At 42.4% G+C, this 27,213-nt stretch overlaps 1 long non-coding RNA gene across 1 annotated transcript in view; it reads left to right on the top strand.

The window, feature by feature from the left end:
- The window catches only part of LOC116568605, a 100,752-nt gene that overhangs the window by 16,519 nt on the left and 57,020 nt on the right, over positions 1 to 27,213 (top strand). Inside the window, exon 4 of the long non-coding RNA XR_004276698.1 lies at positions 16,756 to 16,851. This is a non-coding gene — a long non-coding RNA (uncharacterized LOC116568605). The remainder of the gene's footprint in view (positions 1 to 16,755; positions 16,852 to 27,213) is intronic.

Below are 27,213 nucleotides of genomic sequence, written 5' to 3'. Positions count from 1 at the left end.
GAAGATTTTAAAAAGTTTACCTCAAAATGATATTTTAAAAAAATTCCTTGAGCCCTCTTTCATATGAAAGAGGTACCTGGTGAGAAGTACTTGACCTAGTGAGAGATTGGGAGCAAGAGGACCAGGGAGAAGCTATTTCATTCCCCTTGTGAAGTACCCATGGCCTAGACCGGATAGTGGCTCCAAAAATAAAGAAGAATGAGTAATGACTGCAGACAAGCTGGAGATAAGTAAGAAAAGAGTGGGCAGAGGTAAAGGAATCTCTAAGACATTAAGCCTGTGGACCAGGAAAATAATGTTACTTTTGGCAGAAATGGGAAAACTAGGAAAAGATTGCATTTGAAGGACCAACATCTTGAACATCACTTACTATATTTGGAGTTCAAGTTTACTGACTTCACCCTTCCTTCTGTTCCTTTTAAACAAATATGTGTTTTATTTTGGCTGGAGGATTTGCCAGATAAACTTAATATCTGATAGGAATGACTGAAAATTTGGTGACATTGTAAATGTCTAATATTCACTTTTGATTTGAAAAGATTTATTTTTAAAAGCCTTAAAGGGTACAGACAAAAGATAAACTTTAAATACATAGCAAAATAAACATATGTAGCATTAAGTGAATTAAATTCTTATTAAAGAAAATGTGTGGCCCTTTTACGAAGATGGCGCCGAAAGCTAAGAAGGAAGCCTCTGCCCCTCCCAAAGCCGAAGCCAAAGCAAAGGCTTTGAAAGCCAAGAAAGCGGTGCTGAAAGGCGTCCACATCACATACATTCCGACAACCCAAGACTCTGCGTCTCTGAAGGCAGCCCAAATACTCTCGAAAGAACTCCCCCAGGAGAAACAAGCTTGATCACTATGCCATCATCAAGTTCCCCCTGACTACTGAGTCAACCATGAAGAAAATAGAAGACAACAACACACTTGTGTTCATTGTGGATGTCAAGGCCAACAAGCATCAGATCAAACAGGCTGTGAAGAAGCTCTATGACATTGATGTAGCCAAGGTCAACACCTTAATCAGGCCTGATGGAGAGAAGAAGGCATACGTTCAGCTGGCCCCTGACTATGATGCTTTGGATGTTGCCAACAAAATTGGGATCATCTAAACTGAGTCCAGCTGGCTAAATCTAAATACAGTTTTTTCATGATTAAAAAAAAGAAAAAAAAGAAAAAAAAAAGAAAATGTGTGAAATAATGAACTTTTAATCTCTGTTGTGAATTCTATTGCAGAAGTAGCTTTAATTAGCTTCATACAATTCCCTTGTTAATATATGTAAATGAGCACCTGGCATTGTGCCCAAAAGTTACTTAATTTAATTTAATTTTTTTAAGATTTTATTTTTTTATTTGACAGAGACAGTGAGGGAGGGAATACAAGTGGGGGAGAGAGGGTGGGAGAGGGAGAAACAGGCTTCCTGCTGAGCAGAACCTTGGGATCATGACCTGAGCCAAAGGCAGATGCTTAACAACTGAGCCACCCAGGCGCCCCTAAAGTTATTTAATTTTAATACAATTTTCCCTCTGAGTCAGTGCTTTCTTAATTGAACTTTTCTAGTCCCCAGGGTGAATTAAACTCTGCCCAGTCTCGCCCTCAGATGAGAGGATATTGTCTCAAAATGCTTTGTTTATATCATAAGTCAGAATATCATCTTTGACTTTAATATAAAAAGATGACCTCAGGGGCCTCTGGGTGGCTCAGATGGTTAAGCATCCTCAGCTCAGGTCATGATCTCGGGGTCCTGGGATCGAGTCCCGTATCAGGCTCCCTGCTCATTGGGGAACCTGCTTCCCCCTATCCATCTGACTCTCCCCCAGCTCATGTTCTCACTCGTTCTCTCTCAAATAAATAAAGTCTTAAAAAAAAAAAAAAAAAAAAGACGACCTGAGCTGGCCACAGTCTTAAACAGACGGCATTCTTACCAATACATTGTAGGAAATATTTTGTATATAAATACATATACTGATGTCCCATACGATGATGACCATTACAGGAAATATAAACTATATGACCCGCTGGAAAGCAGAAGGAGAACAGAGAAGTAGAGGAGACAAGGATGAGTGTAGTAGAAGGCTGGAAAAATGAAGACTGGATTTTAGGAGACAGCTACCATTTAGGGGCAAAAGGAAGAAATCCAGCCATTCGAAGAAATCAAAAATACACAGAGCAATAGAAAAACCCGGAGAACCTGACAGCAGAGAAACCAAAGGAGGAGAGCCTTCCAGGAGAGGATAAAGGTGGCTGGTGACCAACCAGGTTAAGAAGCAGCAGAAGAAGGTGCTGATAGGTCATTGGATTTCATTAGGAAGTGTTTGGTCATGACGTGGAGAGAACAGTTTTGGGGGCATGGGGAGAAGATGTCATATTGAGGTGACAGTGAATCTGAAAGGGTGAATGGGTTGATGGCAGACCAGAAAGAGCTGGCATGATATTTTCAGAGCACTAAACGAGAAAAACATGCAGCCAAGAATACTATATCCAGCTAGGTTATCATTGAAAATAGAAGGAGAGATTAAAAGCTTCCAGGACAAACAAAAACTGAAAGAATTTGCAAACACCAAACCAGCTCTACAGGAAATATTGAAAGGGGTCCTCTAAGCAAAGAGAGAGCCTACAAGTGGTAGATCAGAAAGGAACAGAGACCATATACAGTAACAGTCACCTTACAGGCAATACAATGGCACTAAATTCATATTTCTCAATAGTTACCCTGAATGTTAATGGGCTAAATGCCCCAATCAAAAGACACAGGGTATCAGAATGGATAAAAAAACAAAACCCATCTATATGTTGCCTCCAAGAAACTCATTTTAAGCCCGAAGACACCTCCAGATTTAAAGTGAGGGGGTGGAAAAGAATTTACCATGCTAATGGACATCAGAAGAAAGCAGAAGTGGCAATCCTTATATCAGATCAATTAGATTTTAAGCCAAAGACTATAATAAGAGATGAGGAAGGACACTATATCATACTCAAAGGGTCTGTCCAACAAGAAGATCTAACAATTTTAAATATCTATGCCCCCAACGTGGGAGCAGCCAACTATATAAACCAATTAATAACAAAATCAAAGAAACACATCAACAATAATACAATAATAGTAGGGGACTTTAACACTCCCCTCACTGAAATGGACAGATCATCCAAGCAAAAGATCAGCAAGGAAATAAAGGCCTTAAATGACACACTGGACCAGATGGACATCACAGATATATTCAGAACATTTCATCCCAAAGCAACAGAATACACATTCTTCTCTAGTGCACATGGAACATTCTCCAGAATAGATCACATCCTCGGTCCTAAAGCAGGACTCAACTGGTATCAAAAGATTGGGATCATTCCCTGCATATTTTCAGACCACAATGCTCTGAAGCTAGAACTCAACCACAAGAGGAAGTTTGGAAAGAACCCAAATACATGGAGACTAAACAGCATCCTTCTAAAGAATGAATGGGTCAACCAGGAAATTAAAGAAGAATTGAAAAAAATCATGGAAACAAATGATAATGAAAATACAACGGTTCAAAATCTCTGGGACACAACAAAGGCAGTCCTGAGAGGAAAATATATAGCGGTTCAAGCCTTTCTCAAGAAACAAGAAAGGTCTCAGGTACACAACCTAACCCTACACCTAAAGGAGCTGGAGAAAGAACAAGAAAGAAACCCTAAGTCCAGCAGGAGAAGAGAAATCATAAAGATCAGAGCAGAAATCAATGAAATAGAAACCAAAAAAACAATAGAACAAATTAACGAAACTAGGAGCTGGTTCTTTGAAAGAATTAATAAAATTGATAAACCCCTGGCCAGATTTATCAAAAAGAAAAGAGAAAGGACCCAAATAAATAAAATCATGAATGAAAGAGGAGAGATCACAACTAATGCCAAAGAAATACAAACTATTATAAGGACATACTATGAGCAACTCTATGCCAACAAATTTGACAATCTGGAAGAAATGGATGCATTCCTAGAAACATATAAACTACCACAACTGAACCAGGAAGAAATAGAAAGCCTGAACAGACCCATAACCAGTAAGGAGATTGAAACAGTCATTAAAAATCTCCAAACAAACAAAAGCCCAGGGCCAGACGGCTTCCCAGGGGAATTCTACCAAACATTTAAAGAAGAACTAATTCCTATTCTCCTGAAACTGTTCCAAAAAATAGAAATGGAAGGAAAACTTCCAAACTCATTTTATGAGGCCAGCATCACCTTGATCCCTAAAACCAGACAAGGATCCCATCAAAAAAGAGAGCTATAGACCGATATCCTTGATGAACACAGATGCGAAAATTACTCAACAAAATACTAACCAATAGGATTCAACAGTACATTAAAAGGATTATTCACTACGACCAAGTGGGATTTATTCCAGGGCTGCAAGGTTGGTTCAACATCCACAAATCAGTCAATGTGATACAACACATCAATAAAAGAAAGAACAAGAACCATATGATACTCTCAATAGATGCTGAAAAAGCATTTGACAAAGTACAGCATCCCTTCCTGATCAAAACTCTTCAAAGTGTAGGGATAGAGGGCACATACCTCAATATCATCAAAGCCATCTATGAAAAACCCACCGCAAATATCATTCTCAATGGAGAAAAACTGAAAGCTTTTCCGCTAAGGTCAGGAACACGGCAGGGATGTCCATTATCACCACTGCTATTCAACATAGTACTAGAGGTCCTAGCCTCAGCAATCAGACAACAAAAGGAAATTAAAGGCATCCAAATCGGCAAAGAAGAAGTCAAATTATCACTCTTCGCAGATGATATGATACTATATGTGGAAAACCCAAAAGACTCCACTCCAAAACTGCTAGAACTTATACAGGAATTCATTAAAGTGTCAGGATATAAAATCAATGCACAGAAATCAGTTGCATTTCTCTACACCAACAATAAGACAGAAGAAAGAGAAATTAAGGAGTCAGTCCCATTTACAATTGCACCCCAAACCATAAGATACCTAGGAATAAACCTAACCAAAGAGGCTAAGAATCTATACTCAGAAAACTATAAAGTACTCATGAAAGATATTGAGGAAGACACAAAGAAATGGAAAAATGTTCCATGCTCTTGGATTGGAAGAATAAATATTGTGAAAATGTCTATGCTACCTAAAGCAATCTACACATTTAATGCAATTCCTATCAAAGTACTATCCATCTTTTTCAAAGAAATGGAACAAATAATTCTAAAATTTATATGGAACCAGAAAAGACCTCGAATAGCCAAAGGGATATTGAAAAAGAAAGCCAAAGTTGGTGGCATCACAATTCCGGACTTCAAGCTCTATTACAAAGCTGTCATCATCAAGACAGCATGGTACTGGCACAAAAACAGACACATAGATCAATGGAACAGAATAGAGAGCCCAGAAATAGACCCTCAACTCTATGGTCAACTAATCTTCAACAAAGCAGGAAAGAATGTCCAATGGAAAAAAGGCAGCCTCTTCAATAAATGGTGTTGGGAAAATTGGACAGCCACATGCAGAAAAATGAAATTGGACCATTTCCTTACACCACACACACAAATAGACTCAAAATGGATGAAGGACCTCAGTGTGAGAAAGGAATCCATCAAAATCCTTGAGGAGAACACAGGCAGCAACCTCTTCGACCTCAGCTGCAGCAACATCTTCCTAGGAACATCGCCAATGGCAAGGGAAGCAAGGGCAAAAATGAACTATTGGGATTTCATCAAGATCAAAAGCTTTTGCACAGCAAAGGAAACAGTTAACAAAATCAAAAGACAACTGGCAGAATGGGAGAAGATATTTGCAAACGACATATCAGATAAAGGACTAGTGTCCAGAATCTATAAAGAACTTAGCAAACTCAACACCCAAAGAACAAATAATCCAATCAAGAAATGGACAGAGGACATGAACAGACATTTCTGCAAAGAAGACATCCAGATGGCCAACAGACACATGAAAAAGTGCTCCATATCACTCGGCATCAGGGAAATACAAATCAAAACCACAATGAGATATCACCTCACACCAGTCAGAATGGCTAAAATCAACAAGTCAGGAAATGACAGATGCTGGCGAGGATGCGGAGAAAGGGGAACCCTCCTACACTGTTGGTGGGAATGCAAGCTGGTGCAACCACTCTGGAAAACAGCATGGAGGTTCCTCAAAATGTTGAAAATAGAACTGCCCTATGACCCAGCAATTGCACTACTGGGTATTTACCCTAAAGATACAAACGTAGTGATCCGAAGGGGCACGTGCACCCGAATGTTTATAGCAGCAAAGTCCACAATAGCCAAACTATGGAAAGAACCTAGATGTCCATCAACAGATGAATGGATCAAGAAGAAGTGGTATATATACACAATGGAATACTATGCAGCCATCAAAAGAAATGAATTCTTGCCATTTGCGACAACATGGATGGAACTAGAGCGTATCATGCTTAGTGAAATAAGTCAAGCAGAAAAAGACAACTATCATATGATCTCCCTGATATGAGGAAGTGTTGATGCAACATGGGGGCTTAAGTGGGTAGGAGAAGAATAAATGAAACAAGATGGGATTGGGAGGGAGACAAACCATAAGTGACTCTTAATCTCACAAAACAAACTGAGGGTTGCTGGGGGTAGGGGGGTTGGGAGAAGGGGGGTGGGGTTATGGACATTGGGGAGGGTATGTGCTATGGTGAGTGCTGTGAAGTGTGTAAACCTGGCGATTCACAGACCTGTACCCCTGGGGATAAAAATATATGTTTATAAAAAAATTAAAAAAAAAACAACATGGGTTGAGATTCAGAGAGGAGATTACCACCTTTAGCCAAGAACTCACTGCTGGGTCCCTTGAAATACCTTGTTTACATCAATTAAGGACTGAAGCAAATCTATTCATGGCTGTGATTCATACTCAAAACAATGACTCCATATTGTTTTTTAAATTACCCAAGACAGGAGCTCATTAGCCAGTGAGTGGACACCCTGATGTGGACAGCCCACGTGGCTGGAGTTGTGTTAGTAACATGATTTGAATGAACATTCCCTTTACCAAGGATTTACCTGGTCACAGAGACAACATAGGCTGTCGACTGCAGAGGTAGAATTTTGGTCTCTAGATCGAGGAATCTTATTTCTCTGAGGATGACAGAAGAAATTTAATCTCTAAAAGAGAAATATATCCCAATAGTAAGAGTCACCATGGAACATTTTGGATCTCTTTGGAGATCCTCTCCCTTACCCTTCTATCAGAAGCCTTCTCCAGCATCTGAATTTGTTGGCTATTTTCTCTTTTGAAAACGTGCTCCCTTGGCCCACCTGGCACTAGCTTTTCTCTGGTTCTTTTCTTCTCTGACTACACCTTAAGTCTCCTTGGTTTCTTTTTCAACACCAACCTCTTAAAGGATGTTTTCTCTTCCCAAATATAGTCACCATCTCTCTTCCTCTCTTTTGCCTTTAAAAAAAAAAGTCCTGCCATGGTATCACCTATCACCTATACTCAGGTGATCTCAGATCTTCACACTCATTTCTTTTCTCTTAAACTTAGTATCCAAATTCCCAGTTGCCAACTGAATAGTTACTCTGAATGGTTTTATGAGGCCCCTTTAACTCAACAGTCTAAAACCAAATTACCAAACTTGCAGTCTTCTTACCCAATGCCTTGTTCCCCACCATACCTTTTCTTACTTCCCTTAGTTGATGGCATCAACATCTTACCCAGCCAACCGTACTAGAAATCTTAGAGTGACCCTCAGGCTTTCCCCTTCCCACCTCCCACATCCAGTTAGTTTCTGAATTGTGGTCACTCTGCTTTTCGATATTTTCCTAGTTGTTTGGTCATTCGTTCATTCATTCATTCATTCATTCATTCAACAAATTAGTTTATTGCTGCTGGACACTGGGGTAATAGCAACAAACAGAGAAAGACCATGCTCTTGAAACTTATATCTGATGGGGGAAAAAGGCAACAGACAAGTAAATGCATAGTGGTGACTGGTATTAATGGCTAGGAAAACGAAGCAAGGTATGGGAACACAGGTTAATAGAAGGGTGTTGCTATTTTAGACATGTTGATTACAGAAGATATCTCTGATGAGGTCGCAAATGAGAAAGCTGAGGATATAAGGGAATGATCCCCACGAGTGTCTGGACATAACCCTGCTTCTGCATTCCTGTTGGTCCGCCTGGGTCCAGTCTTCATCATGGTTCTCCTGAGAGTTTTTGGGCTCCAGACTTCCTATTTCTTGGTATCACATGACCTCTCGCTCCTTTCTGGCCCGGGAGCCCACTGGTCCGGTGCACTGAATCTTTATAGTTCTCTGAACAGAGCACATTTTCATTCCTCAGACACGTGGTAGGTGCATGTTCCTTTTGCCTGGAATGTCCCTTCTCCAACACCACTGCTGGTGAACACCTAGTTATCCTTTCCACATCCTTGTCAACCGCCCTGAATCTTTTCCCAGACAAGGCAAATAGGAATAAATCATTGAATAAAATTCAGTCTAAATTTTACCCTTTTTGTATCTTTGAAATTCCAATAAAAACTAATTTTCCCAGGTGCCTGGGTGGCTTAGTTGATTAAGCAACTGCCTTTGGCTCAGGTCATGATCTTGGAGACCCGGGATCAAGTCCCACATCAGTCTCCCTGTGCAGGGAGTCTGCTTCTCCTGCCGACCCTCTCCCCTCTCATGATTTCTCTCACTCTCTCTCTCTCACAAACAAATAAATAAAACCTTAAAAAAAGTTAATTTTCTCCTCCTTAACACTGCCAAAGCTTTTTTTCTTTTCCTTACTTCCTTCTTCCTTCCTTTTTTTCCTTCCTTCTTTCCTTCCTTTTTAAAAGAATCTATTATAGGGGGTTAGCAAGCTTTTTCTCTAATGGACCAAAAGATAAATTTGTGGGCCATATGGTCTCTGTCATAACTACATGGCTTTGTCATCATAGTATGAAAGACAGTATGTAAATGAGTAAGCATGGTTATGTTCTGCGAAACTGTATTTACAAAACAGGAGGCAAGTCACAGTTTGCTGATCCCTGATCTACCACCATCTTGTATTGTAATTATTCATTCTTTTTCTGTTTCCACAGTTAAATTACGAGTTCTTTTGGGACAAAGACCCAGTGACCACATAGTAATCATTTTTAGTCCTAGCCTGAGGCAGATTGCTTTTCCGAATGGTTGGCTGTGCCACCGAATCCCTCCCCCATGCCCTTCTGCAGTGTGATCAACCACTGCCCTTCTAGAGGCTTGTGAGGTCTCATTCTGCTTCCTTGAATCGGGGGTGGCTTGTCACTATAGAACATTGTGGAGGTGAGGTTGTGTCATTTCTGAGCGGAGGACTGAAAAGGCCATTCTCTTGTAACACTCACTCTGGGGATTGTTCCTTCTGGAAACCCAGCCACCACCCTGTCAGAAGCCCAAAATGTCGACAAGTGGAGCGGCCATGTATAGATGCTCAGATTGACGTGTCAGCTGAGCCTGTGTTTGAGTCTTCCTCACCCAGGTGTCAGAGAGGTGAGTTAAGAAGTCTTCTAGGATTCTGGACCTGACTCCTGCTGTTCCAAATCCTTCAGCTGAGGCCCCATGTGCTGTGGAACAGAGCTGAGTTTCTCCCTCCAACTGGCCATGACCAATTTGTAGATTTGTGAACAAAATAGATAGCTATTAGTGTTTTTTCCCCTGAGATATAACTGATATATAATATTGGGTAAGGTTATGGGGCACAACATGTTGATTGGTACACTAGTGTGTTGCAAGATGGTCACCTCCAGAGCTGTTAGCTAACACTTTCTCACACAGTATGATTACCAGTACTTTTTGTGGTGAGAACATTTAAGATCTAGTCTCTTAGTGACTTCCAAGTATATAATATAGTATTATTAACTGTAATCACCAGGCCTGACATTAGGTTCTATTAAGTTTTAAGTTTTGTTACATAGTAAAAGATGATTGGAACAGAGCCCATGCTGTGAGTTCTGTTTTTTTTTTTTTTTTTTTTTAAGATTTTTTTTCATTCATCTATTTGACAGACCAAGATCACAAGTAGTCAGAGAGGCAGGCAGAGAGAGAGAGGAGGAAGCAGGCTCCCTGCAGAGCAGGGCTCAATCCCAGGACCCCAGGATCATGACCTGAGCTGAAGGCAGAGGCTTTAACCCACTGAGCCACCTAGGCGCTCCAAGTTCTGTTTTTATTTTTAACATCAAAGCAAGGACAAAAATAAAAACCCAAATACCTTATTGTCTACATGCGATTTCACTTTAAAATATTTCAGTATGTGAAGAGCATCTGGGTGGTCTCAGGGTCGTGAGATCAAGCCCTGCAATGGGCTCTGTTGGGCGTGGAGCCTGCTTGGGGTTCTCTTGCTCCCTCTCTGTCTGCCCTTCCTTGCTTGCAAAAAATTTCTCTCAAAAAATCTCTCTCAAAAAATTTCAGGGGATGCCTGGGTGGCTCAGTTGGTTAAGCAGCTGCCTTCGGCTCAGGTCATGATCCCGGCGTCCCGGGATCGAGTCCCACATCGGGCTCCTTGCTCCGCAGGGAGCCTGCTTCTCCCTCTGACTCTGCCTTCCACTCTGTCTGCCTGTGCTCGCTCTCGCTCGCTCTCTCTCTGACAAATAAATAAATAAAATCTTAAAAAAAAAAAAAAGAAATTAAAAAAAAAATTTCAGTATGTGAAATATATGGGTATAAGTTAACGTAAATCTAAGTCCTTGGGCCTTAACATTTTTAGATGCTTTAATGAAGAATACACATGTTATTTTATTTATTTATTTTTAAACATCTCTAAGACAGAGATCACAAGTAGGCAGAGAGGCAGATGGAGAGAGGGGAAGGGAAGCAGGCTCTTGGGTGAGCAGAGAGCCTGATGCGGGGCTCTATCCTAGGACTCTGGGATCGTGACCTGAGCCGAAGGCAGAGGCTTTAACCCACTGAGCCACCCAGGCGCCCCAAGAATACACATTTTAGGCAGGGTAGTTTAATTAACACTTTGAGCCCACTAACTGGAAATCCACATTCCAAGAAGGTTAGCATTAGTGTTTTATGTTTTTTAATTTTTAAAAAGATTTTTTTTTGTTTATTTGAGAGAGAGAGAGTGAGAACACACACACACACACACACACACACACACACATATGCACTCACGCGCACATAAGGAGGGGGAGGGGCAGAGGGAGAAATAGACTCCCTGCTGAGCGGAAAGCTGATGCCTGACTTAATCCCAGGATCTCTTGGGGTGAACAGGTTTTGCTTCTGATGACTAATAAATTCGAATGTGTGGCAACATTGCGTTTGAGATTTCTATTGTATCATCCACCTGGTAGCGAGTTTGTGGAGTGACAGCCTTCCTTCCTTCTAATTTGACAATCTGTTGACAATCTGTTGATTGAATTCTAATTAGCTTAGGTTACTTTGCAATACAGACATACTTCTATCCCTGCCCTGTAACAGGGATCAACATATTTTTCAGCTTACCTTTGGTTTCAGTTTTGGGAAAAAGGAGATTCTTTTTGTCAAGCCCTGTGTCCCCTGAGGGTAGTTGCTGTTGATGAAGTGATGGACAATACATCGCTACGGGTTTATTAATGAGCATCCTGCTAAATTGGTCCTCTGACTTCCCCTGGAACCTGACACTAGCAAACCTCACCCAGGGTTTGGAATTATGGATTGAGCTAGGCGGGTGGGTTAATGAACCATGACAAATCAGACAGTTTATGAGGTTCATAAACAGCATCACTTAGCCCCTTTCAATGCCATTTTGTTTCACTCTGCACGTTACTGAGAGACATGTTTTGATTTGCAGGCCCCAATGGCCATGGAATTGGCACTAACTTGCCAGATGTGCTATTTGTTTGAGAGCAGCGTTAAGTAAAGAGTGCTGCCGGGCGTGTTAATGGCTTGCAGCCACTGTAAAGGAAATGTATGCCTCCACTCTGATTTACTTAATTACCAATCAGCCGGGCCCATCTTTAAGAGGCATCAGCCTGGCTGCAGAGAACTCAGGAAGGCCCCATTTGCCACCCCTGACACAGCTGGCTGCTTCCTCTTCTGATGGGCAGCTGTGTCCTCGAAATCTATTAAGATGGCCCACAGGCATCTCAAAACCAATTGTCCAAAGAGGAACACATCATTCTCCCAGCTGAAACCCCCTCTTTCCCTGTGTTCCCTATTTCACTAAATGACCCCACCATCTGCCCAGATGCACACGCCAGAAACCCGCGGGTTCTCTTTGACCATTCCTGCTTCTCACAAGCTCTATCCAACCAACCTCTGGTTCTGTTGAGTCTAACTCCAATATAATGCTCGGTTTACATCTCTGGTCATTTCTATCCCACTGCCACAACCATAGTCCAAGGCGTCGCCATGTGGTATCTGAGTGACCAGATGCTACCCGGTCTCCTACATTCTCTGCAGGAGGATATTAGTTGTGATAAAGACATATATTTATTTTATTCCTGTATCTTTCCTTTCCCCTTTCCCTAATGAGGCAGGATCAGTGATATCTACTGTGAATATCTACCACAAAGAATAAGAGGAGGAGGGCCTAAAAGCATAAGTAACAAACAAAACAAAACAAAACAAAAACAAGCATCAGTAACAGACTGTGGGATAAAGTTGTTTCATGAGTAAGGAAATGCCTGGTGTGAGTCTGCTTGGCTAGCTCCCCAGGATTTCCATGGGTCTGCCTATACAACCTGATGGTAGTGATTCACTATAGCTGATCTATCAGTGGGGGCCATTCTGAGTCCTGTTCCTGGCTAGGACTTCTGGGACTACAAATGGTGATGGTGGAAATGTCCAGGTTTGTTGATGGAGGTCTGACTTCTTTACTGCTCTCTGATCTGGGGTTGCCTACCATCTTCCCATTCAGTCTTACTCTTACATTCGTGTCATTCCTCCGCCCCTCCTAGGAGGCTGCTACAATTAACCTTTCCTTGTTTGATAACAGGGGCCAGATGGAGGACTGGAGTTCATGGCAGTCATGTTATAGATGAATTATGACATCATAGAGCACATTATCATGGATTTTTGTTTTGTTTGTGTCCTTTGCTTCAAGGAAGGGATATAGAAGACAAGAGAATGAAAATTCTTTTTTTAAAAAATTTTATTTATTTGAGTGTGTGTGTGTGTGTGTGTGTGCGAGTGGGGGGAGGGTCAGAGAGAGAGGAAGAAGAAGACTCCCCACTGAGCAGGGAACCCAATGCGGGGCTCAATCCCAGGGATTATGACCTGAGCCAAATGCAGAGCCACCCAGGTGCCCTGAGAATGAAAATTCTTGATCTTGTTCCCATAGCTTTGTGAATAGATTATGAAGTGGATTGTGGGAAAGAAAACTTGTCTTGGTCAGAAATGATAGCAGGGAACACTACCCTAGACTAAAAATACAGCCTGCCATTTCTCCCCAGTCCCAGGGCTTGGTGGGAAGAGAGAAGAGAGAGGTTGGTGTATAGAGTACAAGGGCCTAGACTCAGCTTCCCCAAGTACGTGGGGAGGCAATAGGACTCCTGAGTGAAACTGCTCAGGATATCCAGGCAGAGGGAGCAAAGTTTCCTAGGCCCCACGTCTTTGGGAAAAAAGTCAATAAACTCAATTCCACTAGTTGCAAAAGGCAGAAGAACTCAAATGTTTCACCTCTCTCAGGGGGATTCTTATTTTAAAGTTAAGCCCATCAATCTCTAGTCTTGGAATTTTAGGTCTGGTGGTGTGGTAAAGGAAAAGGGGCAAACAGGGCCCTTCTGGGTCCTCAAGGCCCACTCTACCAGTTTATAAGCTCAGCCGTCTATGCCGTCAGCACTGGCAGGTAACGTTTGGTGCAGTCCCACAGTCTGTGACCTTTGCTTTTTTCTGGTATTAGAAAAAAGAATTAAGAATTGTTACTCTTTGTTACTCTACTATTTGTAGAAAATTGAGGTAATCTAATATTAAAGAAATTCTTAATGGCACTGGGGCTTAATATTCTCACCTTCACTTCAGAACAGATAATGGTTCTTTATATTCTTCAGTAGAGCGACATGAAATTCGTTGTGGTAAGTGTAGCCACCCTACATGGACTGAGTCTGTGGGTGCTCCTATTTTTTTTTTTTAAATTTTAAAAATTTATTTGACACACACAGAGAGAGAGAGAGAGAGCGCACGCGAGCACAAGCAGAGGGAGTGGTAGAGGGAGAGGGAGAAGCAGGCTTCCTGGTGAGCCCAACTTGAGGCTCAATCACAGGACCCCGAGCCAAAGGCAGATGCTTAACTGACTGAGCCACCCAGGCGACTCCTCTTTTTTTTTTTTTTTTTAAATGTGAGTGTACAGTGGTGAAGAATACAGTGATTACTATTAGATTTCATGCCATCCGTTAATTTGTGCTGAGGCACCCACAGTCATATCCATCACTGCTTTTGTGCCATTTGGGCCAACGTTAGCACCATGTAAAGAATACTATTTCTGTATTATTAAGAAAATAAATGTGATGTTCTGGGTTTCAGGAAAGGGTTTTGGAACTCTCAGGGGGTCGCAGACACACTTTGAGAGAGCCATTTGATTGTGTGCATGAAAAAAATAGAAGTGAAATTGTCAGAAGTATTGCTAAAAGTTCTTTACAGTCACAGTCTAATAGTTTTTGTTGGGGGTGGCAAAGATTCACACAATATCACATTCTGCATCATAAAAGTAACTATTACATATAATTGTGATTTATTAGTCTCTTAAAGCAGTATCTAGAGTCATGCATCAGTGTTAAAAAATAGTGTCGTGTTTCATGAATGTCACATCCAAGCCTGCATGCATATCATGTAAGAGTAACATGAGCTGGTTAATATTACTAGATATATATTCCTAAGGCCAATATACTAGTGTTGCCAGTACAATGGTAATTTGCGGGTACCCCAGAACTAATCCCTCTGAGCTGGAACATGAAGAGAAACTTTGACATCATTGGCTAATACAAGAATATATTGTGTTCACTTGGAGAGAAAAGATTTGAGAATGAATTACTTTGTTTTTTCTCTTAAGTGCCTCTGTGTTTCAGATCTCCCCCAAAGTCAAAGCAGTGTCTCTGTCATCAGCAAAGATATATCCCATGAACTTTCATGTCATTCAGCTGCAATCAGCCTTAATTTTGAGATCACAGGGCATAGGACAAGCCCTATGAAATAAATATGGTCCTGGACTCTGAGGGTGAGCTTTGGGAATGGATGTTTAGGATTATGGGTTATAATGTGTCAGTTCTGAGTACAAGACTCTGAGGGACAGAGGTGACCTTGTATTCTCTGATAATTTTTTTTTAAGATTTTATTTATTTATTTAATGGAGAGAGAGAGAGAGATCACAAGCATGAGCAGTGGCAGAGGTAGAGGGAGAAGCAGGCTCCCGGCTGAGTCCCCGATGTGGGACTCGATCCCAGACCCTGGGATCATGACCTGAGCTGAAGGCAGAGGCTTAACCAACTGAGCCACATAGGTACCCCTTTTATTTATTTATTTATTTATTTATTTTTGAGATTTTGTAACAATGCGGGGCCTTTAGAGAATGGAGCCCAGCTTTTTGGAAGAAAGACAGAAAAGTGTTAATTAACTCTATAATGCTGCTTTCAAGTTGAGTAAGCACTGGTGTGAATAGGCTGGGAGATGACCATGACAGAGGATAAGAGCGCAATGAAGCTACGAACACAATATCTGGTTTTAGGGTCAGTGGGTGAGGTCTGCTGTGAGCCCCAGCAATGGGGATGAGGGAGGGGAGTCAGTCTTTGGACGGGTGTCTTTTATTGTTTGGATTTATATGATGGGAAAATAGGGAAATTTGCTGATATTGACATTTACAAACATTATCCAGCCACACACACACATAGAAAAAACAAACACACCAACAACATGAACTATCAAACTTGGTCTGGACAAAGTGATCCTGGCTGCTTAGGAGAACTGCTTACCCTTTAGTCATAATTACTTTGCAGCAAAATGTTAGATGCATCCATGGAAGGGCTGAATGAGCTTTCCTGCACGGTTTTGGTGACACTAAACTCAGTTCACACACACATAAGTATTGTAGTTTACTGCACAGTTCACACGCTTGTCTGCCTAAGGCAGAGGGTGTACTTCATGTTCTTCATGTGACTCCACGAAGTTCCTGATGTTGATTTATCTCCATAGATATTTATCCACAGAAATTTTGATGAGGTGGTTGAGAATAGACCAACTAGGCCATGCCCTGGAGATCCAGTTGGGGTCCCCTCAAGTAGTGCTGGTATAAAGCCATGGTTGGGGCGGCGGGGGAGGCTAAGGCTTTTGTAGAAACACCCTATTGTCTTCGATATGGGCCCCAGAAGTGACTGTGGTGAACTTGGGTCCACACTAAATCCATGTAAGCAAAAACCATGAAGTGAACAAAGTCTTTCGAGACTTAGGCTCTAAAATCATTTCCTTGGAGCTGACACCAGAGACAGAAATCCTGTGAAGATTGGTATTATGCTCATAGCCTGGACTTCTGGAGAAACGTGTACATGGTAAAATGGGACACTATGAATTATTTTTAAGATTTATTTATTTATTTGAAAGAGAGAGAGAGTGAGAGAGAGAATGAGTGGGGGTGGGGGGCAGAGGGAGAGGGAGAGAGACTCTCAAGCAGACTCCCTGCTGAGCACAGAGCCCAACTTGGGGCTCAACCTCACAACCCTGAGATCATGACCTGAGCCAAAATCAAGAGCTGGATGCTTAACTGACTAAGGCACCCTCAAGCTACTGTGGATTTTTATTGAGAATCACTCTTACTTCGTGTACTTTCAGCATCAGGAGGGATACAGAGAAAGACTTTGCTAACGGAAGAAGCTGACAGAAGCTGAGGAAACCACATAGACGAGAACAGAACGTATAAAAATGGAGGTATGCGTATTTTGTTACTAGAGCTAAGTTCAGCTACTGCTTATAAAAAGTGTCATGCTTCATTTCTTTAAATGTGAGTCATGATCCTAAAAGCATTACGGAAAAAGACTCGTTCCCTGCGTAGCAAGATCCAGAGGGCAGGGAAATGGAAATGTAACTGGTTGTCTTTTTTTATTAGAATTTATTAGAATTTCAGAAAATTATTTACCTGGACTCAAAAATACTACCATTATCTAATTCCAGATCTGCCAGTAATGGTTGGGATATGGCCTTTGATGTGGTGTCCTTTCACCACCTGAGTAGAGGAAAAGGAATCGTGGGAGGCAGTGCAAGCTACGGAAAGGACAGTTGAAAAGCAAACCTAGCATTTTAGATATTTAGATGAAGCACAATTTGATCAAAATTACTCATGCAAAGATGCTATTGTTTTTGCTGATGATACTCTGGAGAATGAAAAATAAACTTATTTTATCCACATTTGGACCGAGACATGAGCATATTAGCGGGGAGTTGTGAGAAGGAGGCAGCATTGAAGGCAAACACATTTAAAATTCTTCTTTGTTATTGTTATGTTGTTTTTAAAGGAGCAATGCTTTTCAAATCATCCCTTAATTCAAAGATGTATAATTCTGCGTGGTTAACAGGGACTGACTCAGCCATTTTTTTTTTTCCAATGCTGTGTAGTTATTATTCGGGAAATTACTTTTGAAACTGAGCCTTTTCTAAAGTGCCCCCAGGTAATTAATTTTACCATAGATTCAGGGGGTACATATCCATCCCTTACTGTTTTGAGGAGAATCCAGAGCAGTGTGGTTGATATTTTTTAATTACTGTGAAATTTTCAAGGTATGATTTGAGTTCATGTAAATGCTGAGTTCGTGAAAAATGTTAGCACACTCACTCGATCCCTCAGTGTCTTTGGTCGGGCTCCTAGAAACAGATACTCAGCTGAGTACTCGTGGGCAGGGGAGCTGGGCTCGTATACTTGTGCCATCCGTCAGTCCTTAGCCGTGGGCTGCCCAGGGGACGTGTAAATGCCAGACACTCAGGTCCTCTGCATGAGGTGGCAAAACAGCTATGAGAGCCCCAGAGCAATGCTCTGAAGATGAACCCAAGGAATGGGGTCATTGAAATCAAAAGCACTTAAAGAGATGCAAAGATGGGCGCCTGGGTGGCTCAGTGAGTTAAGCGTCTGCTTTCGGCTCAGGTCATGATCCCGGGTCCTGGAATCGAGCCCCGCATCAGGCTCCCTGCTCAATGGGAAGCCTGCTTCTGCTTCTGCCTCTGCCTCTGCCTCTCTCTCTCTCTCTCTCACTCATGAATAAGTAAATAAAATCTTAAGAAAAAGATAAGGATGCACAGAAACACAAGAATAAAAAGGATGTGGTTAGGAAGGAGAACCCAAAAGCGTCTGCTGCACTCAACAAATATTTACTGAGTACCTACTTTTTGGTAGATACTGTTTGGAGCCCAAGTAATGAGTGGAATTTAAGACTGGAGCTTCTGTGCTAGTGAAGGGAGACAAAGAATTTAAGTCAGGTCCTCCGTGAATGACAGTCACATGGTGAAACACGTTAGGAAGAATATAAAGCAGGATGAGGGAACTGACCTTGACTCCGGGCACTCGATGAGATAAGGTCGTCAGGGGAAGTTAAATGAACAAATTATATAGGAGATGTATTTGAGTTTCCAGGGGACTATCCTTCGGGAAGTGCTGGCATTGTGTATTGTTTCTCCCTAACCCTGGGAACTTCTTTCACAGGGAGCTCCGAGAAGGGAAGTGAGCCTTCTATTTGAATAAAACCATCACAATAGGTATTCTTGACAAAGGAACAGCAAACATAAAATAAAATGCCTTAAAATTTTTTTCTCCCCTCTGCATTTATTTTTAAATGTTTTCAAGGCAAATATTTGGGGACGCAAAGGAAAAAGAAAACTGGTTCTGGATGTTAAGAAGTCTGATAATGTACACTGGAAAACACCTCCGTTCTGAGTGAGAACTTAAAAAAAAAAATCCAACTTATTTGGGGGATAATGAGTAGAGAAGGAGGAAAACACAGTCATCTGGCTTAGAACATAAAGATAGACTTGATGTTTAAAACTGAAGATCCCAGAGAATCTCAATGACAGAGTATGGGGGGCCTGGGTGGCTCAGGTCATGATCCCGGGTCCTAGGATGGAGTCCTACATTGGGGTCTCCCTGCTCAGCAGAGAGCTTGCTTTTCCCTCTGCTTGCCCCTCTCTCTCCCTCTGACAAATAAATAAATAAAACTTAAAAAAAATTAGATGACACAGTAAACCTTTGAAAGACAGGTGAGTGTTGAAGTCATAGTGTTGCAGAGAAGATAGTCAAGGTGAAGGACTGAATTTTGTTCTGCTTCAGGGGTGACTGGACTCCTGAGACTGACTCAGACTAAAATTTAAGAGATTGCCAATCTATTAATGTCTGGGATTATGTGGTAGGGGATCTCACTGGGGAATGCTGGTTTAGAAATTCTTTCTCCTGAGTGTTTCACCTGAAGAAATTTCTGGTAGATCTCATTTGCCTCCTGTCTTACGACTCCTCACTGTACTTTGGTCTCTTGGGCCAGAGATGTCAAGAGATGATGGTGAAAGGCACCAAATAGGAATTCGCTAGAATAGAATAGTTTCCTTTCTTATTCTCCATAATAAATGTTTCAGGGCTGTTCTAGTAGGGATGAGAGAAGATAGAACATGGATTATTATGGTCACACTGTGTCATTTTTAGTAGGTAATGCTTCCCAGCTTTGTTTTGTTAGAAAAATATATATCATGTTAAGAAACTAAGTGGATTATGGCTATTAAAACTTCATTAATGAGCATTAGTATCATTATCAAAATGCCAGTATTCATTATAATTTAAAAATGACTCAGTAATCAATTAATTTAAATAATGTAATGTAAGAATATAGAAATGAACTATGTGGCAGTGCTCTTCAGACACCTGTTTGAAAAGCAAAAACAGTGCTGGTAATGGACAACGAAATCTTTAACAGCAAAGGGGGCAGTTTTCTCCTTTGGTCAGCCCAACCATTAAGAGAAAACTGCCTGGGGACTATGAAATTAGGGTACGCCAAGAGCCATTTATCACTCAAAAAATATGTATTGATCATCTACTGATCTAGGCGCTAGAGATACAATGGTGAAGACCATAGGCATGGAGCTTACCTTCTAGGGGCAGGATGTAGACACACACACATGATGAGAAGTGTGCTGAAGAAAACAAATGGAGTGACAGGATGGAACAAGGGTTGCCCAACTTATTCTGTGAAAAACCAGATGGCAAACATCTTAGACTTGCAGGTTGTATGATCTGTTTCGACTGCTCAAGTCTGCAGCTATAATGGGAAAGCAACCGGAGGTGATATGGAAATGAATGGGCATGGCTGTGTTCCAATAAAACCTGGTTTACAGAAACAAATAGACAAATAGTCAACCCCGAACCCACAACAAGTGGGTCAACTTTGGCCTGCTAATATAATTTGATGCCTCCAGAAGTGGAGTGCTCCTTGGAGTTGGGGTGGTGATCTGAGACCCAGTCATTAGAGGAGACTCCTCTAAGAAAGCAACATTTGGGGTGAAAGTAGAACAGTGGGGAGCCAGCCCCGTGAAGCATGGGGAAAAGCATTCCAAGCAGAGGAAATGGTTAGGTCAAAGGTCCTGTGGCAGGAACTGGTTGAGTCCCCTTGATGTGGGCGGCTGTCTCCTTTTTGTGGTGTAATTTCGGGCAAGCCACTGGATTATTTGAGCTCTTTTCTCACAGAGAGAAATGGTGATAACACTCTGCTTAAGGTTTGTTTGCTTTTTTTTTTTTTAAATTTTTTGAAGTAGTGTAGGCAAAAGCATTTTTCTGGACAAATGTCAGGTAGTATTATTAACAACTAGAATTTAGGAAAAAATTAGTGGTGAAAAAATTTTCATAGAATCAGGATTTCAGTGTCAAGATACTGATGCTTTATAGTAACTCTTCGAATTTTCATTATTGGGTATGTTGTTTCATCAGTCGCTTGCCATACTATGGACTAATGGTTCGTCACCAATTTACTTCCTGCTGATTGCTTCTCCATTTTGTTCAGCAGGCTTATCAATATTTCTGAAAAATTGTCATTGTCATTTTCTATTTTCTATAGAAAATATTCTATGTTGAACATAGAAAATATTCATAGAAAATTCTGTGTTGAACAAAGAGTTTAAAAATTTTTTTATGGTGTTTTTTTGTTACTCAGAAACAAAAACCATACTGGGAAATCCAAAGGGTGCAAAGTTTTATTTCTGTGAAAGCCTTCTGGGCCACCGACAGGCTAGCAGTCTGCAAAGCTAGGCCTCAGAATTCCTTTCTTCTATTGTCAAAGGACTAGGAACAGTGTGGCCTGTCAGTCTGTTCATGACCTAACTCTGTGTGCCATTAAAGCTTATTCCTGTCACTCCTCTACAGGCTTTCCCCCAGTTTCGGGTCCCCATCCAAGTTCTGCAAAGTTCATGCCTCCTCTGTGCTGCCATGCTGTGAACGCTTCTTGGCCCACAGCAATCTTTTCAGTGTAATAGTGGGGAGCCCGGTTGAGGAGGGAGAAGGGAGGACCTGGGAAGTCATAGCACCTGGCCCTCGGACATCGTCAGTGTGGAGATGAGCCAAACCGACCACGGCCTTGCTTTACGCAAGATGAGAGCTGAGTGGAATGAGAGCAAACCCTCCACAGATGCTTACCTCAGGCCTTTTGGTTTTAACCAAGGAAGTGTCCACCAAGAATGTGGGTGTAAGAAAGAAACTGGAGTCTCTTCTGTGTAATAATGTGACTTCCTGACTCTATGGCAGGAAAAATTACAATGATTTCAGTAAATATTTTCTTCTTGAGTTAGGGCTTTAGACTGTCCATGAGCACAAATGTTTATCCCTGAAGGATGTGTGGTTGGAGCTGGTGTCATGGGTCTACCTTGGAATGAATGGGTGTTACGGAAACAGGTGAGCACCCTTAACTCACCCCTGAGGAACCCACTCTGAACAGCCCCTTGCCCTCCCAATTGTCAAGGCACATGGGGACATCAATAGACATTGAGGCCCGTCTCACAGGAACCCTTCCTGAAAGGCCCAGATGTGGGATGTATTTGGAGGGAGGGGGGGCAGGTGATGGATTCTAGGGTGAGAATGGATCCCTCTGGGTGAGGGGCACAATTTCCCAGAAGTTGTGGAGCTTTTCCTTCTGAAAACCAGAGGCAAGAATCTCTCTGAGGGAGACATTTAGGTATGAGGGCCCTGGATTCAGGATGTGAAGAGGTTGGTTCTGAGCCCAATCGGGGACTCTGTTGTGCAGAGTTTACAGCTTGGGCTCTTGTCGACTCTGGATTCTGAAGAAAGGCAAATCTAGCACTTAGCTTAAAAAAAAAAAAAAATTGCCTTGACCCTTTGGTAAAGAAGTTGTCCCAAGCAGGCTGGTGTAGGTGAATTGGGGGAACTGGGTTGCAGGGTCAAGGCAGCAAAAGAGAGGGTGTTTGCTGTGTCTGTGGACCTGCCTTGGAGCAGTGGGACCATGAGTGGGGTCCTCTGCAGAGAGATAGGTACAGAGACTGTCAGTCCTAAGACAGAACTCTTTGTCTTCGGACTTTCTCAACCCTTCAGCCCTCTGTCAAAACCTTGCAGAAGTGCAAAATACAGGACAGGAAAATTTCAAGTGTGAAGTATAACTTACTGATAACAAGATCACTTGAGTTGTAATTTATGACTGAAGCCTCACGCTGAAAGACTATAATTCTGGTGGCATTCAGACATTGCCCAAGACGTTAGGCAAGAAATGTATTTGGGAGTAAAAAAGTGTAGTTGTATTTCTGGACTCATATCTTCTGGGCCATTATTCACTTCATCTACCATGAGGTCAGCCCTGGCGGAGGACAATGGCAGAATTTACTACTTGTAACCCAGAAAGGCAAAGATGGCCGCAGTCCTTGGCCCGCATGGTGGATAGCAAGGAAATGTGCATGGGGTGAAAAATGTATTTCTGCCTGTCCTTTCAAAGGAGGACCTCTTCCCTGGAATAGTGGCTCTTCAAAGAGCGCATGAATACATTTAACAGAATAAGAGGCAATCAGAGCTGATTGAAAGGATTGGTGATGTTGATTACATGATAGATCAACAAGAAAGTATTTTCACTAAAATACCTGGATGTGTCTACCTTGATAGCCATGATGTCTATTATAAACTGCTAATGGATTTGATGTCCAGACCCATGCTAGAAAGCTCTATTTTGAAAACCATAATCACTGTGATCGATCGCAATGAAACCCCCTTGCATAGCTCTTCTGCATCACACTAACCTGCTTGGCTGAACCACAGCCCTGTATCCATCTGAGGCTGCCCTGCACCTGTGCAGCGGCATTATTTCCCCACCCCCCACCCCCGGTGTTAATTGAATTAATGACCTCAATTAAAACCTCAAATGAGCCTTTAATGCCATGCATTTCTCCTGCATTTATTCTTTCACTCTCCTGGGTGACTTTTCTCCTCTCCACAACAGTCCAGAGTGTTCCAGACAGAGGTTGCTTGGCCAGCCTGGACCTGGACCCAGAGCCAAGTCCCAAGGAACAGAGCCACGGCCGACTGGCACCTTGCACCGGCCATGAAGTGTTGTGAGCTGCTGGTTTGGGGTGTGGGGTTCTCTTGTGACTGCAGCACAAATACCAGTGTCCTTCCCCTTCAGAAAGTATGCAGACTCTGATCACTTCTTCTCTTACCCCTGGTTCAAGCCATTGTCTTCCCTTGCCTGGATTACCATAGCAGCACAACTCCCTCTTCCTTTCCTGAGCCTCCTATGGTCAGTTCTCGGGAGAGCAGCCAGAGAAATCCTGTTAAAACCAGTTTCATGTCTCTATTCCAAACCCTGCAATGGCTCTTCGTTTCATGAGCTATCATGGCTGGTGCCGGTCACCTCTCTCCTTCTCGACCCCATTCTCCCTCGTGCTTGGTGTGTCTGAACCCACTCACCTCCTCAATCTTCCTCTACTCAGCAGCCAACTTCTCACCTTCGTGCTTCTCTCTGCGGAGCCTGCTTTTCTCCCGAGAGTCTCAGATCAAACTCCTCCTTCACATTTTTGCTCAAATACCACCCTCTCAGGGGGGCCGGCCCTGACCCCTTTCCGCTTCCCTCCTCAGCACTTTTGATCCCCATTACTCTGCCCTAACCTGTTTTCCACATAGTACTTGTCACCTTTTAATGTATTTTTTACCTCATATTTCTCTACCTCCTATCTTTCTCATTTATGGCTGGCCTCCTCCATTGGAATGTAAGTTCTATGTGGTCAGAGATCTTCGTTTTGTCCATTGGTTGTTCTAGTTGGGTGTGTCAGTGACAGCCCCTGAAATATTTAATACTTAGGCAAATTAGAGAAAATATTTATTCACTGTAGAAGACAGGGAAGCTGGAAGAAGTTGATGCTAGGAAGAGGGGATGGCTTTGCAAATCAACACAGGGAGCCAGGGCCCATGTGCACCCAGTTCTGAGGGCCAGGGACACTGGTGCTGAGTGGGTCATCGGCTGGTGGCCATGGTTATGCCTGTGGCTCTTCCTACCAGGAGGAAACCCCCAAAATGCCCGTTCTTCTGTCCTGGTACTTGGGTTTCTTATGCTTCAGACATGCCATAGTTGGTTACATAGGGTGCTGGTCTTAGAGCCAAGCTCACCTGTGGCCTAGCACTTTGTCTCATGTTATGAATATGCCCCCCATCCCCATCTCTTTGTCTGTCCATCACCATGGACCCAGTAGAGGTTGAGTCCTCTCTTGGTGGGTAAACAACACAGCTTATTGATCTCCTGGGTCAGGAACCCAGAATAACGCCTGGCACATAGTAGTTGCTTCATCAGTTGATTGAAGACAAGAATTCAGAAGAACAACCAGGTTCAGGAATAAGAGAGACCTCTTCTTAAAGTGTGGGTGTTCAGCCAGGCTGTATTCAAGCTCTGTCAGAGAAGACTGTAGGTTAATCATTGTGAGTGGAACAGTTGTCTGATTGAGGCTTAGCTGTGTGGGCTTGTTCCCCGAGAAGAGGCTCTGAAATATTTGGAGTCTTGGACAAAAGTTCAAGTCCAGTGTTACTTAAGGTCTTTAAATGACTGAAACATCCTAACTGTTGGGCAACACTAGTTAACTAGAGTAAGGGGTTAGGAACATAGATTCTGGAACCTGATTAGGTTCAAAGTCCCACTCTGCCACTTACTAGCTGTGTGAACTTGGGTAAGTTACTTAACCTCTCTGTGACTTATTTCCTTAGTTGTAAAATGGTGGCAAAAATTCCTACCTCACAGGGCTATTGTGAAGTTAGATAAGTTAATGCATAGAAGCATGTATCTCAATGCCCAACACATAGACGGAAACGTGTTCCCTGTTGTGTTGTCATTATTATGCACACTGTGGCCACCCTCTCTACCTGCTGTGGTAAGTGGATTCTGAAAGCCAGGAAAAGACCGAGTTCCTTAAAATGCTATTGCTCAAATGTCTGTCCCTTATGCAATGTGCTTGGTCAAAGTTGGCCTATCAGCTTTGTATTTGTTTAACGTTTGATGGGGGGGAGGGTGTAAAATCATAGAACAACTTTTGTTCTTCTAAAATAAACTTCAGATTCTCTCCTCTCCCCAAATCCTCATCTCTTCCTCCCCCATCTTTTTAAATTTTATTTTTAAATAATCCCCTCATCCAATGTGGGGCTTGAACCTACAACCTTGAGATCAAGAGTCATATGCTCTACCTGATCGAGCCAGCCTGGCTCCCCTCCCCTTCTTAATCTGTAATAATACCCCAGCTTTCTTAGAAAAGAGGAAGGGGTCCAAAGATAAAGCAGATTGTTGACACAGCCCCCAGAAAGATGGACCTTTTCAGGATGTATGAAAATGTGCATTAAATAGGACATGGGGATTACAGGTAAGTTTTCTTCTTAATACTTTTACAGTTGACCCTTGAACAATGCAGGGGTTAGGGGTGCCCACCCCCAAGCAGTTGAAAAGCCGCATATAACTTTTGATTCCTCTCAGACCTAACTGCTAATAGCAGTTGATCAGAAGCCTTACTGGTAACAGAGTCTCTTAACACACATTTTGTATATTCTGTGTATTACATACTATCTTCATATAATCAAGCTGGAGAAAAGAAAATGTGAAGAAAATCATAAGGAAGACAAGATGCACTTACAGTACTGTACTGTAATTATTAAAAATAATTCGTGTGTATTTGGGCTGCCCAATTCCCTATTCTTGTTCAACTCGATTCTCTAAAATACGCCCAGTGAATATGGATATTTAAAAGATCAGAATAAATATGATCTTTCATTAAATAAAGACTAAAAAAAGTCATGCCCAAATCTTGTTGGGTGTGTCAGTGACAGCCCCTGAAATATTTAATACTTAGGCAAATTAAAAGACCAACTAAAAGACCAACAGAGGGGCAGATCTGGTGGGATGGGCTAGAGCTTGGAGCAGGAGGGGAAAGTATGTGAGAAACATGAGTGAGAGGCAGGCTTCCCAGCCGACCTCACACCATTTGGAAGAGTAAAAAGAAAATCAGGAGATCAGAAAGACTCTTAGCTGACCAACAAACAATGTTTGAACACCACTGAATACACATTATTATGCTGGATGCATACTGTAGGAGAGAGCGAGAGAGCGATGAAGAAGCCAGGGTCTCTGTCCTCCTAGTGCATCAAAACATGCGCTTCAGAGGAGGTCACGGGCTCTGTAGCACGGCCGTCACTCTCTTCTTTTGGAGGGAAGAAATCTTTCAAACGCACAATGCCAGTCTTCTTCAGAGTATCCTCTGCAGACCCAGGACAGCAGGAATGTCAGAGCTGACTGTGGAAAGTGCAGATTCCCAGGCCTCTCTATTTCTGAGGAATCAGAATGTTTGGAGCCCAGAGCCAAAGGCTCTGGCTTTTAATCAAGCACATCGGGGGATTCTTATGCCCAATTAAAAATGTCAGAACTCCCACTGCTTTGCAGCAGGTATCGACTGAATTGTAAAAGAAATTGCTTTCGGCTAGAGGCTGGGGATGGACAGTTGCACAAAGGAAAATTTGAACCAAGGCTTTGGCTGGATTTTGCTACCCATGGGAAAACGGAGGTGATGTTCCAAGAGCAAGGAGTGGCTTGGTCCAAGGCAATGAAATGCACGGGGGCCCCCTGACTGCAGCCCAGGGAGGAGCTGACAGCTCGGAGGTTCCAGGCAGACACGTGCCGCAGACACTTCTCCCTTGGGCATCGGGTACTTCAACAGCCTCTCCAGCTTCTCTCTTCCATGCACAACCAGGATGACATTTGAGAAGCATTTCACCACGGGAAAGCTGGTTTTGCTTTGTGCTCATTTGTC

This window comes from Mustela erminea, chromosome 11, assembly GCF_009829155.1.
Source record: "Mustela erminea isolate mMusErm1 chromosome 11, mMusErm1.Pri, whole genome shotgun sequence".
Classification (NCBI taxonomy): domain Eukaryota; kingdom Metazoa; phylum Chordata; class Mammalia; order Carnivora; family Mustelidae; genus Mustela; species Mustela erminea.
Note: the sequence above shows the minus strand (reverse complement) of the source record. Positions and strands in the feature narration are given on the sequence as shown.